Below are 17337 nucleotides of genomic sequence, written 5' to 3' on the forward strand. Positions count from 1 at the left end.
ATATGTCTCATAGGATTTTTTTAAAAAGAAAATCTAGTAACTGCTTACGTTTCTGTCAACAGGAAAACAGCTACACAGAATAAGATCTATTCAGACTCTGGAATACTTGCAGAAGTTAACAACAATGAAATATGTCTACATATTAATTACAATGGGGTAAGAAACCCAAGTGGTATCATACAACCAAAGTCTTCTGCTACATGTTTCTCAAGAAACTTGAGAATGTGGGGGTTGAAAAAAAACTCAGTGGTTAAGAGCATTAGCTGTTCTTTCAGATAAAACAAGTTAAATTCCATAAACCACATGGTGGTTCCCAATCATCCAAAACTCCAGTTCTAGAGGATTGGATCTTTATCTTCACAACACCAAGCATGCATATGGTATAATACATATATGCAGGCAAAACACTCACATGTAAAATGAAATGAATAAATTCTAAATGAAATTTAAAAATTAAAATAAAGTGTGTTGGACAAAGAAGTTATTACAATTATTCTTGACCCAGGCTGTCAGAGGCTCCACCTTCATCACTAGAAGAACAGAATGTAACAAAGCTCATACTGGCTCTTGAACTTCCATTTGGAAATACACCCATTAGTTTTACTGGCACTTTACTGACCAAAACAAGTTGCATGGTCACATCTAATTTCAAACAGGAATGAACTGTTGCTTATGTATGCCTAAATAACACACAGGCCAAATTAAATGCTCCCTCACTAGCACTCTCATGTGTAATAATTAGTACAATATGTACTATGGAGATATTAATAGACACATGAAAAGAGAGAGCTAAGCTACATGCTTTGCAATGTAGAAAATATTCACTCATAATACCTCTATTTGTGTAAATGAAAATGCCTATATGAAACAAATCTATATACTTACACACACACACACAAAACTGAGAATGGACTAAGAACACCAGAAATAACCAAAAGGAAAGTAACTATTTGTATGTTTTAATTTTAGTTAAGAAAATATAACAAGGGGCCGGAGAGATGGCTCAGAGGTTAAGAGCATTGCCTGCTCTTCCAAAGGTCCTGAGTTCAATTCCCAGCAACCACATGGTGGCTCACAACCATCTGTAAAGAGATCTGGTGTCCTCTTCTGGCCTTCAGACATACAGACAGAATATTGTATACATAATAAATAAATAAATAAATATTTAAAAAAAAAAAGAAAATATAACAAAATATTAATTACTGGTAAATTTACTGATGGAGAGGACGTTCATCATATCACTCTTCTTCAAAATTTTTCACTGCGTTACAATCCTTGAAAACAAGTGTTCAAAGAACCAGAAATGTTTCAGTCTAAAAAGACCACGGGTGAGAGACAGGGAAATAGGAAGTAAAAACATTTAAATAATGTGAATAAATTTGATTTTCTCTCTGGCAACTAAAGGGAAGACATTCCTTTGTAGCATAAAAGTATTAAGGATAATGAGTGAGTTTTCTTTTGAACTAGTTGCTTTGGCTACTGTCAAAAGAAAAAAATTAAAGTTTTACTAATAGAAAAGAAGTACCAAAGCTAATAAGGTCATAACTCAGACAGCTCCACAATGTTAACTTGCTCACAGGCAAGAAGACAATAGATTTCAATTGTTTTAAATGAATAGGGCAATGTGCTATGCCTGAGACTCTTCTTTGTGAAAGATATCAGTTTTTAATTCAAGTTTGTTTTTTCTGTACATAGTTTATACATGCCTTTGCATGCCTAGAACCCAGTGATCCTTAATAGACAATGTGGAAGCTTACTGTGGTTTTTAAAGCACATGTGTTTCCACCATAAAGATAGTAATAAAAACACATGCAATACCTATGCATTTTGGTGCATTTAGGTTCTCCTTTCTTCAATGATTCTGTATCATATAACTAAGAAAAGAAAAATTATTTTATAATTTTTCCTATAAAAACAAAAAATATGGACAAAACAGATGGATCAGTGGTTAAAAGCATGTACAGTTCTTCCAGAGAACCTGAGTTCAGGATCCAGCATTCACATTGCTCAGTTTACTCCAGCTCCTATAACTCTGGAGTTATACTCCAGAGGATCCAACAACCTCTTCTGGCCTCTGCACATGTCCCCACCCAAACACATACATAAATCTTTGGGGGAAAAAACTGTCCATAAAGCTTTTAGGTGTTCTCAAGTTAATGAAATTTGAATATACTGGAGTTTCATGTGTCCCGGCCCTACTATCCTCCATGAAAAAAAAAAAAGCCCTTCAACTGAGGAGAGTTGGGAGGAGAGGTATCCTTCCCCACAGAAGAGCACACCAATTGGTTATCCAGTGCCCTGAAGACATTGTGTGTGTGTGTGTGTGTGTGTGTGTGTGTGTGTGTGTGTGTGTAACATTATATAGACTGAGCAGATTACATTTAGGAATATATATGTATATAGATATACATACACACATGCAATAACAATTAATGAAAGAAGAGGCCATGAATTTGAAAGATAGTGATGAGTATATAGAAGAGTTTGGAGGAAAAAAATGGAAGTGAGAAATGTTGTAATTATATTATAATCTCAAAAAATTACAAAGACCTAATATTCTGGGAAAATAGCTTGCCACCAAATAATAGCTACTAAAATGCCTGCAGGAAAAAAAATCAGTACTAATCAATGAGCTACAACTAATTATCTAATACCATTAAGGCTTTCTAAGTCTACTACCATAAATCCTTAAAATGCAAGCATTTATATCCTAAAATTTAACAAAGCAGTGCATTTATCTTTGGAAGACAGAATTGGGTGACAAAATGAAAAGATGCAACATTGGGAAGAAAAAAGTATGGGGAAACAAGAGATGAACATGAGAGCTATGAATGAACGTCCAGAAGTCAGAGGTGGCAAAAAGATAGCTGTGCAGAACAGCAAATGTCAGAGAGGAATCTAAGAAAACCACACACAGTTGGTGGTATAGCAGATAAGAACAAAGAAAATACATTTTTTTTGTTTTTTATTTTTTTTTAAAGACAAGAGAAATTTATTTGGAATTTTTATGCATAGAAAATTCAACTATAGTCTTTTGTTCAATCATTTGGTACGTTTTAATATTAACATATAGTAAGCAGTGTTTGTTTTGTGGATTGTATTATAATCTAATGTTATTTTTTTCTGAGTTTTCTTTGCATTTATGTTGTTTATCAACATAGCACACACATGAGCACATATTCTTACATGCACCATTTTTTTTGCACAATTTGAAAGCAGTAATTGAAATGCAAGAATGCAAGTACAATTCCAATAACTAAACAAATACAAATAAATTCAATAACTTAAAACTATTTAAAAAAATCAGCAAATGTTCATGTAAAAGTAATTCCTATTTGTGGTGGGTATTTATTTGTTTCAGTAAAAGTATAGGGCACTTGAAATCCCTCTTAAAGACAGAAGAACATACATTTTTGAATGAGGATGAGATTATTAAAATGTCTTCAGGCCCGGCAGTGGTGGTGCGCGCCTTTAATCCCAGCACTTGGGAGGCAGAGGCAGGTGGATCTCTGTGAGTTCGAGGCCAGCCTGGTCTACAAGAGCTAGTTCCAGGACAGGAACCAAAAAAAGCTACGGAGAAACCCTGTCTCGAAAATAAAAAAATAAAAATAAATAAATAAATAAATAAATAAATGTCTTCAGAAAAGTGACTCTGCTTGTCAGTGGATATTTAATATATCCAGTCAATAATACAGCTCTCCTTGCAAAAACTAATGCAGCTCCCCTGTTTAGCAACTTTTGGCTGGGAATGGTGGTGCAGACCTTTAATCCCAGCACTTTAGGAGACAGAGGCATGTATGCTTTGAGTTTGATGCCAGTCTGGTGCCAGAGCTATACAGTGAGACCCTGTCTCAAAAAACAAACAGAAATTTGAGCCAATTTGTCTACCCAATTATGCCAAACACTCTGAAAGAGAGCAATCAACCCAAAAACATCCAATAAAATACCACTTAAGACTTCTGGTTACAAACAAACAAAAACAAGTGTTTTTTTCCTAATAAAATGGGATACATACACAATCACCTTTTTTATCCACTGGATTCAACTATAAAACCTGCAAAGAATGAAAAGGCTGTGTGGTGGTTTGCATGTAAATGGCCACTATAAAGTCACAGGGAGTGACACTATTAGGAGGTGTGGCTTTGTTGAAGTACACGTGGCTTTGTTAGAATAGGTGTGGCCTTGTTTGAGGAACATGGGATGGGCTTTGAGGTCTATCCTTAAGTTATGTCCAATGACACATTTCACTTCTTCTTGACTGCTGATCAAGATGTAGAACTCTCATGTCACACCATGATAATAACTGAAAAAGACCTCTGAAACTATAAGTCACCCCAATTAAATGTTTTCCTTTATAAGAGCTGCCATGATCATGGTGTCTCTTTACAGCAATAGAAACCCTAAAACATTCAGGCTGGCCCAGAATTTAATATGTAGCCCAGACAAGCCTCAAACTAGTGGCAATCCTTTTATATCTCTTCAATGCTGGAATTATACCTAGCCTAGAACTCTTAAAAGTCTAACAATAGAGGATCAGGAAAGAGTATCAGAATGTAAAGGTACAACTGGATTTTTCTCTCCTTTTTCTCCTCTCTCATGATGGGGGCTATGGCAGCAATGATAGACTAAAGGAACTAAAATTCCAAAGGAGAGTAAACTTTCATTCCATATGATGGAATCATCAATGGCTGGAAAGAGTAAAATTATATTTTGTTTAGCTTTTGAGATAGTTCTGAGTTTGTAGCCCAAGATGACCTGGAATTCACTTTGTAGTCAGTCCATCACCTGTACCTGCTGAAGGGTAGCTTTTATCCTAATAGGGACAGGTCCGTACAGTACTTCAAAGACACTGACTGATGAAGCAAACTGGAACTTGTAGTTTGAATCTAACTAGGTTAACCAATGCTAAAACAAATGTATCAATAGCCTTCATTGGTAGTTTGAATGTAATTGGCCCTCATAAGCTTATAGGGAATAGCACTATAAGGAGGTGTGGCTTTGTTCGAGTGAGTATGGCCTTGTTAGAGGAAGTGTGTCCCTGTGGAGGTGGGCTTTGAGGTCTCATATATGCTCAATCCATTCCCAGTGTTTCAGATTACTTCCTGTTGCCAGCAGGTCAAGATGTAGGACTCTTAGTTCCTTCTCCAGCACTAGGCCTGCCTACACACCACTCTGTCACACATATGGACTAAACCTCTCAAGCTGTAAGTCACCCAATTAAATGTTTTTCCTTTATAAGAGTTGCCATGTTAAAAAAAAAAGAAAAGAAGAGTTGCCATGTTTTGTTGATACTCACTGGAGATCTGCCCTTTCCTAAACAGAAAGAGAAGAGGGGTGGATTGAGGGGTGAAAACAGTGTGTGTGGTGGGGTATAGGGACTGAGAAGAGGGAAGGAGGGGAAACTGCAACTGGGATGGAAGATAAATAAACAAATATTATTAAAAAAAAAGAGTTGCCATAGTCATGGGGTCTCTTCTCAGCAGTTGAAACCCTAAGACAAATATGCAAAATTTCCAGGGTAAAAATCTAAAATTATTTGTTATATAAAAAGAATCATAAAAATGCCAAGTTACACACTGGAAAAGACAACAAGACAAACACTGAAATTATTTTTCCCCTAGGACAAAAATTTTAATAAGAATGAAAGAGGTGGGAAAAGGGGGACTAGCATTGTTTATGAGAGATTCAGGTGGCCCAAATGTTGAGATGATCTAATAACCTTCAATCAGCTGTTATAAAAATTCTCAAATAAACAACATCAAATGTGAACCCATTCAAAAAAATGCCAAAATAAGATGAATACAGTGGCACACGTTTATAATCCCAATAATTGGAAGGTGGGGGCTGGAGAATTAGAAGTTCAAATTCAGTCTGGATTATATGAGATCATTTCTCAAATGAAAGCTAAAATAATAAATACCAGTAAAAAGTCCACAAAAATATAAACAAGGCTTGGGGAGATGGCTCAGAGGTTAAGAGCACTGGCTACTCTTCCAGAGGTCCTGAGTTCAATTCCCAGCAACCACATGGTGGCTCACAACCATCTGTAATGAGATCTGGTGCCCTCTTCCTGACTGTAGGCATCCAAGCAGACAGAATACTGTATACATAATAAATAAATAAATAAATCTTTAAGAAAAATATAAACAAATTGAAACGTCAGTAAAGGATATTGAAATAACCAAAATTAAAATGGAAGACAAAATAGACTTAAAGATAAATAAATCATTCAATCTAAATGACAGGAAAATGGAATAAAGAATAAACATCAGGAATATATGGGATAACAAAGGATCTAACATTTCTGTTCAGATACAATACAAAGAAACAAAGTATAACACCAAAAAATTTGAAAGAAAAACAAATTAAAATTTGCTGAAAAGTGGAGAGAATACCAAACAAAATAACTCAAACTGAGACACAAAAACTACAGAAACTAAAGACCAAGAACTGAAGAAACAATTCAACTTCACTCTTGATAATAGAACTAGAAAACCAGTAAGAACACAGAAAATTTAATTTTTCATGTACCCAAGGCAAGTATCAAACTTTCTATGTAGCTAAGGCTGACCTTGGGTCTCCACCTCCCATGAGCTATAAATGTGCATTGCCACATCCAGCAGTAGTTTCTTTTAAAAGCTAAATAAACATTTATCACATAGCCCAGCAATTCTACTTCTATGAATTTACCCAAGAGAAATAAATATAGCTATGTCCATACAAAGGCATGATGGAGGTAGGTCTTGTATTTATCTGTTGCTTTCATTGGTTAATTAATAAAGAAAAGTGCTTGGTCCTGATAGGGCAGCAAATTAGGTAGGCAGAGTAAACAGAAAAGAATGCTGGGAGAAAGAAGCCGAGTCACTGAGTCTCCATGATTCTCCCACTCCAGATAGATGCAGGTTAAGATCTTTCCTGGTAAGCCAGCTCGTGGTGTTAGACAGAATATTAGAAATGGGTTAGATCAATATGTAAGAGCTAGCCAATAAGAGCTTATAACTAATGGGCCAGGCAGTGATTAAAAGAATACAGTTTCCGTGTAATTATTTCGGGGCATAAGCTAGCCATGTGGGCGGCTGGGTGCCAGGGACGAAGCCCCGCCGCTCCTATTACTACAAAGGCATGTACCTGAATGTTCATGACATCATTATTCATGAGAACAAAAAACTCAACATTCCAAATATTTATCTATGGCAAATACATAACCATATATATTATATCTATATAACAGAAATTATTTCCCATTTTATTATAAACTACTAATACATGGTAACAATCATTGATAAACTTCAAATTAGTATGTTACATAACAGAACTATACAGAAAAGTCCATATATTATATGTTGTTACTTATGACATTTTCACAAATCTACAGAAGCATATAATGAGTGCAACTATGGCAAGGCTAGTTGACAATAACAGGCTAAAGAATTTTATTAAGTGATGGAAATGATCTCAAATTGGATTTTAGATCGTGCAACTTAGTAAATTTGTTTTAAAAAGTATTAAACTATACATTTAAATGTAAATTTTGTGGCAAATTATACTTTGAAAGTTGTAATTTTAAGACGTCTACAAATAAAACTATATAGTATGTAAAATTCTGAGATTGGTTTTTCTTTTCATTCAACATTAATAGTGTTGAGATCCATTCAAGTTGTCAAGTTGTTTCATATAGTAATAATTACTTTTATCCTGTATGGATGAACCATAGCTTACTCATTCACCTATTAGTATTTAGGAGTCTCTAGTTTATGTTTATTACAAATAAAGCTGCTATAGACATCCCTTCATGGTTTTTATGTATATCTGTGCACATGTAAAAAGTATTTTTTTTTGTTGTGAAAGGGTTTCACTATGCATTCCTGGCTGACCCAGAATTGGCTACAGAGACCAAGCACAGATGTACTTGCCTCTGCTTCTCAAATGCTAGGATTAAAAATATTTACCTTTAATGTTCATTTTATTTTATATGTGCTGGTGTTTTGCCTGCATATTATGTGCAGGTATCACATGTGTGCCTGGCACACTGTGGAGGTTTAGATTAGGACATAGATTTCCTGGAACTGGAGTTAAGAGTTGGTTTTGAGCTGCCACGAGGGTGAGGGAAATTGAACCCAGGTCCTCCGGAAGAGCAATTAGTGTATTTAACCACAGAGTCATCTCTCCAGCTCACAGATGTTCTTAGGACAATGAAAGTTTGGCATTAGACTAGAATGGATCAATATTCAGTCTATATAAAGAGCTAACACTTGAGCAGGTTCTTTATTACATATCAGCTAGCCATCAGGGAACTACATACTAAAGCTACAATAAGGCTTCAAAAGAAGAAAATATTCATTAGTAAGAGAATAATAAATTGTGTTACCTTTATACAATGAAATACAAGCAATAAAACAGGGTATCATAGATGAATCTCAAAAACATTGCAGTAGCTCCTCCTTACCCACAAAGGAGATATTCCAAATCCATAGCAGATGCCTAATACTGTGTATAGTATTGAATACAGTCATGTTCTACATAATGAAGTTATAATACAGTCAACAATAAACCACAATGATATAGTGGTATTCCCATAAGATTGGGTGACATCATGATTATTTCAGTTTGAGTAAGTACATACTATAATATTTTCACAACAAAATTATCTAGCAACTCATTTCTTAGAACATATCCCAATTTTTAGACAATATATATTTATATATACACATACATACATACATATATACATATGAGTTTAATCTAGAAATTAGGCATAGAAAAATATTAACAACAACAAATATAACAATATAGTGTAATAGTGCTGGGTGTGCTGGCATATGGCTTTAATCCCACCACTCAGGAGACAGAGGCAGGTATATTTCTGAGTTAGAGGCCAGACTGATCTATAGAGAGAGTTCAAGGATAGCCAGCGCTACATAGAGAAACCCTGTCCTAAAAACAATTAACAAAAACAAAAAATGGCCAAAGTAGTGTAATAAAAGTTTTGTGAATATGACCTTTCTAAATAACTTTTGTAGATCTTAGCTATTTCAGCATGTGATTTCACTGTCATAAATTCAAGAACTTTCGCCTTTCTACTTAAAGGAAGAATTTTACAGCTTCCCTTTGGCATATTTAAATTGCTAGTATCACTACTCTTAAACGTCGAGCCATTAAGTAATATGAGGGTTACTTAAATATAAGCATAGCAATACCTTGACAATTATTCTGATAACAGGGACAGCTTAGCACTCAGTGAATACGGTGGCTAGTGTATATAATGTGGATAACCTCTATTTAACATGGATAACCTGTATAAAGTGCTGATTCACATGCTGGGCAGTACAATGCTCATCAAATCATTCAAAACAGTATTCAATTTAAAACATAAATTGTTTATTTCTGAAATTTTATATTTAGAATTTTTCAGGTTGTGGTTCTAGTGGTTAACTGATGTGCAAAGAGAATCTGAAGATAAGGGAAATAACCTAAATCAATCCAGACACAAAAATATATATGGTATAATTTCATTCATATAAGTGTATTAACAGGAAACACTATAGTCTACAGTGAAATAAGTTAGAAAAATGATTTACCCTGCTTGCAAGGAACTGACTGGAAAGATATGGAAGTACTTTTCACATATGCACTTGTCAGAACTAAGAAAAAGCTACCCAGGAATTAACTCTCATTGTAAAATCTGAATTTAGATAGTGTACTAGTTTGCTGCTGTGTGTGTCGGGGAGAGACTGACCAAACTAACTCCGAAAAGGAAAGGGTTTATTTGGCTTATACGTCTACATTACAGTCCATCATTGAGGAAAGTCAGGGCTAGAACTCAAGGGAGAGACCATGAAAGAACTTTGCTTTTTAGTTTGCTCAACCTGTTTTCTTATAAAAACTAATTGCCCAGGAGTGACACACACAGTGGGTTAAACTTAAATCAAGAAAATGCCCTAATAGACATGACAAAAGGACAATCTGACAGAGATAAGCAACTGAGGTTTCCTCTTCCCAGGTGACTCTAGCTTGTATCAAGTTGACAAAAACCATCAGAGAGGGAAATTTTAGTCTTAAAAAAAACTCCACATGCTAGCTTAGCTTACTTTTAATTTCACAGGCTTTTATTCATTATTTCATTCACACTAAAATTTCTTTAGGGGACTGACACCAGCACTGATTCTATAAATAAAAGGAACACATAATTGCAAGGTCTGCAATCTCAAGTTCAAAAGGAGGGATTAACAGAAGGAAACTAATTACCAATATCCAGGATAACAGGGTTATAACAGAAAGCATGGCTCTAAATTTCCTTAGCAGCATAGAGGGCTAACATGTTAGTCCTCCTCCCACTCATTCTGACATAATACCTCTGCAAAATAACTGAAAAAGAAAGATTATTTCAGACCATTCAGTCAATCATAGTGAGGAAGGTGTGGTGGAGCAGAAGAACTCTGTGGCACAATCTCAAACAAACAAACACCAAAAAAGATAAAAAGAAAAACAAAGAAGTAGCTGGCAAAATAGCTCAATAGATTAAAAAAAGTACCTGCTGCATACTCAAGTTTGATACCCGGAATACCAATAAAAAAGACTAATGATGGTTCTCATCTATAATCCCTGCCCTAACCTGCCTATGGAAAGATGGGAGACTAAGACAAGAGAATTGGCCAAAAGCTCATACACGAAGTGCAGTGGCAGAATAACAAGAGAGACTCTGCTCAAAACCAAGGTGGAAGGAGAGAACTCCTGAAAAGTTCTTTACTGGCCTCTACACATGTGCCAAGGCACAAGCATGAATGCACGAACACACACACACACACACACACACACACTTTAAAAACCAAAAAGAAACTTGACAAAATGATAAAAATGAAGTATAAGTTTGATAATCATTTGAAGCCTATGATTTTGCCCAAGTCACACTACCTAAGTATACAGTATATAAATGATTTGCAAGGAAACAGAAATATAACCATGATATTGATTTATGAAGAAGTTAATTATAAGCTATCTATGATAACTTATAAACCTAACCAGGAAAACTTTGCTGGAGGCTGAACACTTAGTTGGAGCTAGCAGAATGAAGAACCATCAGATTTGAGTACAAATAGATCCAAAGGTACCAAGGCCTGAGGGCATTTACATCACATAGTGCTTGTGTCCTTGGGACAGGGATCAATGTTTCTTGATTGGAATGTTAACTTCTTAAATATAAGAAAAGTAAAATTCATAAATATTTGATTTTTTCTGCCGTTTTCTTTATTTGGTCTAATTCTACTGCTTTTTGTTTAAAACACAGCCATTATATTTTGTTGGAAGCCTTGCTTAAATTCTCCCTTCCACTCTCAACCTTTTGTCTTTAATATTTACCCTCACAGTGATCTGATTATCTGACCATGTCTTCCAGTGTACTTTAAATTCCTGGAAGGTAAAGAGTATGTCAAACCTTACCTTTGTGTCTATTAACTAGCCTTAGACTTGATAGCAGTTGGATCTTTGTGTAGGGGGGAATGTGCATGTGTGTGTAGATACTTAAGAGGTCAGTGTCAGATGCCTTTCTCAACAACTCTTGTTGATCTTTTTCTTTCAGATTAGAGCCCTTACCACGGATGATAGAAGAAAGCACCGGAGTCCTCGTAGTTGGAGTTATAGGCAGTTGCACATTGTATGACATGGATGCTGAAACCAAACTCAGCTCCTTTCAAAGAGCAGCAAGAGTTCTTAACTGCTGGGCCATGTCCCAATTGCCCTCCACTGTCTACAGTATTTTTTGATAGAGTCTATTACTGAAAATGGAGCTTACAGATTCACTTAGGTTGGTTGGCCAATGAGCTCCAGGTGTCTGCCTATCTCCCTCCTCCTCTTCCCACCTCACTGCTGGAGTTACAGATGCACACCACCACAACAGGCTTTGAGTATTGGGAACCCAAATTCAGGCTTCAGGATTATGTGGCATTTAACAACCGAGTCATCTCCCTAGGCCTCAGTGAGTGTTTTTAATCAAACTTGGGTGATATCATTTGAACAAGGTCAAAGAACTACTTACATGGCAAAAGAAGAACTAGAGCTCAGACTCTTAATTCTTCATATGTAAGTAAGCTTTCAGTTATATCATATACTAAGAAATCATTTAAACCGGGCAGTGGTGGCACACACCTTTAATCCCAGCACTCAGGAGGCAGAGACGGGCAGATCTCTGTGAGTTCGAGGCCAGCCTGGTCTACAGGAGCTAGTTCCAGGACAGGCTCCAAAGCTACTGAGAAATCCTGTCTCGAAAAACCAATAAAAAAAGAAAAAGGAAATAATTTAAAATGAGTGTGGCGGCACATGCCTTTAATCCCAGAACTCTGGAGGCAGAGGCATGTTGATCTCTGTGAGTTGGAAGCTACCCTAAATCTACATAGAGTTCCAAGCCACTTAGGGACACACCATGAGACCCCATCTCTTAAAAAAAAAGTCACATAAACCTAGTACAAATCTAGTAAATGTATTCTAGAAGTAGATACTGAATTGATCTCTGAGGGCTAGAATATATGAATGTTCTAAATAAATCAATGAAGTGATTGGCAGAATGCATTAAAAACATGTCCTATTTTATATACTATATACAAAAAACTTACTTTGAGTCAAAAAATGAAGGAATAAAATGCAAACATTATTCAAAAGAAATCAAAGTGGTGCTGGGTGGTGGCACAAGCCTTTAATCCTAGCCCTTGGGAGGAAGAGGCAGGAGGATCTCTGTGAATTTGAGTTCAGCCTGGTCTATAGAGTGAGTTCCAGAACAGCCAGGGCTACACAGTTACCCTGTCTCAAAAAAACAAGAGAGAGACAGAGACAGAGAAAGACACAGGAAGACAGAGAGAGAGAGGGGGGGGGGGAGGGAGAGGGGGCGGGCGCATATTTACATATACCTGCAAAGAATAATAAGAAACTGAACTTTTGTTTCTAATTAACATCATTACTGTCAAAGAAACCAAACACTTGTGTATAAATCTAACAATAATTTATGAGATTTTATGCTGAAAACTACAAAACAATAAAGAAAATCTAAACAAATGGAGAAACGTACCATATTTAAGACTCAATATTAAAGATTTTGATTCTGTTTAAATTTATTAAATTTTAGTTCCAACAAAAGCATTCTAACAGGAGTTCTGTAGATTTATAAATAAGCTGTTTATAAAATTTATTAAGAATAAGAACTAAAACAGTCATAAAAAGAATCAGAAGAATCAGCTGATTGTGAGTGGCACAAAGTTTAACTCAGCATTCAGGAGGCAGAGGCAGGTGGATCTCTTATCGATTAAAGGCCAGCCTGGTTTACACAGCTAGTTCCAGGATAGCAAGGACCACATAGTTTCAAAGAACAAACTATAACAAAAATGAATGGGCTAGTTCTGGGACAGGCACCAAAGCTACAGAGAAACCCTGTCTCGAAAAACCAAAGAAAAAAAAATAAAATGAATGGGAAGAATCACATTAACTAAGTTTATGACAGCTACCATAATCAATATAGGGGTACTAGCGAAGTGATAAAAAAAACATAGACCAGTGGACCACAAATGAAAATACAGAGACTGACCTACATAAACAGAGGGCACTCATTTTCCACAAAGAGAAAAATAGCAATTCAAAGACATCTACATGTACAAAATAGACTTTCACCTAAACCTAACATTGCATAGAACACAAGATAGATATTTATAAATGGAAAGCTAAAATTTCAGAATACAGTACAGAATCCTCACAACTAGAGTTTAAAAGGTGTCTAACATTTGAGTGCAAAACAAAGCCTTTTTAAAGTGATAAATGACAAACTGGACTTTGTTAAAATTAGAAATCTTAGCCAAGTGTGGGAAAGTGTGATTATAACTCCAGACTAGGAGGGAGAGGCAGGATTATGACTATGAGATCAACCTAGGATGTATAACAAGATACTGTTTCACCCCCATCCCTACCACTAAATTAAGATTTTGTTTAATAGACATTGTTAAATCAATGAAAAACGATGCTACCAACAAGAGGAGAGGTGGAGTAACTCAAAACATTGTAGTAATTTGGATTTTTAAACTGGATTTTGAATACAGAGCTTCCACATACATGATAGGTATTTTTTAATATTACTTTTATTTAAATACATTTTTTTCATTTATTTTACATACCAACTAATTTCTCTTCCCTCCTGTCCTCCCATTCCCTTACCTTTCCCTTTTACCCCATCTACTCCCTCCTCCATCTCTATTCATAAATGGACAGACTTCCCATGGGCTTGCACAAAGCATGGCCCATCAAGCTGAGGCAAGACTGAGCTCCTCCCCTTCCGTGGAAGCGGGGCCAGGTAGTCCAGCATGGGGGAACAGGTTAACAAAAGCCAGTTAAGCACCAAGGAGAGATCCTGATTTTACTGTTAAAAGCCTAAGAGACCAATTACATTGGTCTCACACCATGCAGTGGGCCTAAGTGGGTCCCATTTAGGCTCCCTGAATGTTAGTCTCAGTCCATGAGCTCCGTTCAGTTGTCTGTTGGTTCCCCCATCATGAACCCCCTGGCTGGTACAATCCCTCCTCCCTTTCTTCCACAAGACGCAGAGCTCAGAGTAGTGCTTATCTGTGGCTATCTGTTTCTAATTAGTTACTGTATAGAGTATCTATGATAACACTCAGGGAAGTCACCAATCTGCTTACAGTAGATGGCCAGTTAGGCACCCTCTCTCTATAATTGCTAGGAGTCTTAGTTGATCTTTGGGGGATCCTGAGTTTTCTCCTGGCACCAGGTCTCTCCCTAACCCTGAAATGCCCCCTATCAAGATGTCTCTTTTGTTACTCTCTCCCTCCATCTTGCCTCCAACCCAACTCCCACACCAGCTTGCCCAACCCACTCCCTTTAGTTCTCATCCCTCCATCCTCCACCCTACCCCACCCTGGCCCCCAGTTTACCCAAGAGATCTTTTCTACTTCTCCTTCCCAGGGAAATTCATACATCCCTCTTTGGGCCCTCCTTGTTATCTAGCATCCATGATAGACAAGTATTTTGTCACTGAGCTACTTCCCTAGCAAACCCCAAAACTCAATGGAAAAAGAATAAGTAACTCCCATTTTAAAATAGGCAAAATATTTGAACAAGTATTTCTAATATATTTGAGTAAAATTCCCTGGTGACAAAAGTAACAAATTTAAAATTAGCCCAATTTTTTATAAACTGGAAAGATTGGAGTAACACTCTTTATAGCTCTCTACATCCTGAGGCAGAAGTTGGCCCAAGTGATTAGTTTTTTTCAAAATCACTTGGGAGGCAGAGGCAGGAGGTTCTCTGTGAGTTCAGGGCCAGCCTGGTCTACATAATGAGTTCCAGGATAGCCAGAGATACACAGAGAAACCCTGTCTTGAAATACTTAAGAAAGTGCTCAACATCCTTAGTCATCAGAGAAATGCAAATCAAAACAACTCTGAGATTCCATCTTACACCTGTAAGAATGGTCAAGATCAAAAACACTGATGACAACTTATGCTGGAGAGGTTGTGGAGAAAAGGGAACACTTGTGCATTGCTGGTGGGAATGCAAGCTGGTACAGCCTCTTTGGATGTCAGTGTGGCAATTTCTCAGAAAATTAGAAAACAACCTTCCTCCAGACCCAGCAATACCACTTTTGGGTATATATCCAAAGGATGCTCAATCGTGCCACAAGGACATGTACTCAACTATGTTCATAGCAGGATTGTTTGTCATAGCCAGAACCTGGAAACAACCTAAATGCCCCCCCGACCAAAGAATGGATAAGGAAAATGTGATACATTTACACAGTGGAGTACGCCACAGCAGAAAAAAACTAACGACATCTTGAATGCTGGTATTAAAGGCATGTGCTATCATATTCATATAAGAGGTAAGTTTCATGTGAAACAAGTAGGATACAGATGTTTACTATATCTATTTATATTTTAAAGCTAGCCAAATAAACATTAAAAAAGATAGCCCAAATATTACATAATGGACAAGAATTCCAGCACTAATTTTAATACTTGGAAGGCAGAGGCACGTGAATCTCTGTGACTCTGAGGCCAGGTTGGTCTATATAATGAGGTCTAGGAAAGTCAGAGTTACATAGTGAGACCCTGTTTCAACCATGCCCACACACACAAAAAACAAGTGCTGGAGAGAAGGCTCTTGCAGAGGACCTGGATTCAGTTCCCAGCATCCACAGGGAAAGTTCGCAACCACCTATAACTCCAGTTCCAGGGGACTCAATGCCCTCTTCTGGCGTGTGTGTGTGTGTTTGTGTGTGTGAAGTAATAAGGGGCGGCGGCGGGGCTGCATCCCCAACACCCCAGCCTCCTGCCCGGCTAGCTTATGCCCCGAAATAACAACACACAAACTATATTCATTTAATCACTGCTTGGCCCATTCTCTTCTAGGCTAATTCTCACATATTAATTTAGCCCATTTATAATCATCTGTGTGTAGCACCCCAAGGTGCGCTTACCGGGGAGATTCTAGCCTAGTCCATCCTGGGTCGGAGCTTCATCCCGGGAGCGGGGCATGGCGTCTCTCTCTGAGGCATCTGCTCCCGAGAGAGCTGTGGAGTCTCTGCCCTCACTTCCTCTTCCTCCCAGCATTTTGTTCTGTTTACTCCTCCCACCTATCCTCTAACCAATAAAATGGGCCAGGGCAGTGCCTTTATTAGCCAATGACCTTCCTCCATCATGTGTGTGTGTGTGTGTGTATGTATGTACATGTGTATGTATTCAGTTTAGCTGTTAATTGAATAAAAAGCAGCAATTCTCCTCCATACATTTTTGAGGAATAAAATGTAGAACACTTCAAGTGTCCTATACTCTACAAATAGCAATTTAGTTGTATGCCTGCAAACAATACATATGTAAATTGGTTACAGGATAAGGAGGTATGACATTTAGGTGCCATAATGAGTAGGAAAAAAAAACAAAATTTAATGGAAGTTTGAAGATGGATTAAGGGATGATATCCAACAGAGTAGAATGAATCTGAGGCAGTATGTAGTGGGAGGTCCTTTGCTGACACAATATTTGGAAGGCACTGTCCCAGATAAGATTGACAGGGCAACAAAAGAACGGTGTTTCAGCTGTGAGCAAAGGTTCAAGGTATGTGAATATGAAAATGACAGTTAAGGGGGCTGGAGAGATGGCTCAGTGGTTAAGTGTACTGACTGCTCTTCTGAAGGTCCTGAGTTCAATTCCCAGCAACCACATGGTGGCTCACAACCATCTGTAATGAGACCTGGTGCCCTCTTCTGGCCTGCAGGCATGGAGGCTGAACACTGTGTATATAATAAATAAATAAATATCTTTAAAAAAAGGAAAGAAAATGACAGTTAAA

The sequence above is a fragment of the Microtus oregoni genome, unplaced genomic scaffold (genome assembly GCF_018167655.1).
Source record: "Microtus oregoni isolate MIOR12 unplaced genomic scaffold, Mior012 000112F_ref0000385, whole genome shotgun sequence".
NCBI lineage: Eukaryota > Metazoa > Chordata > Mammalia > Rodentia > Cricetidae > Microtus > Microtus oregoni.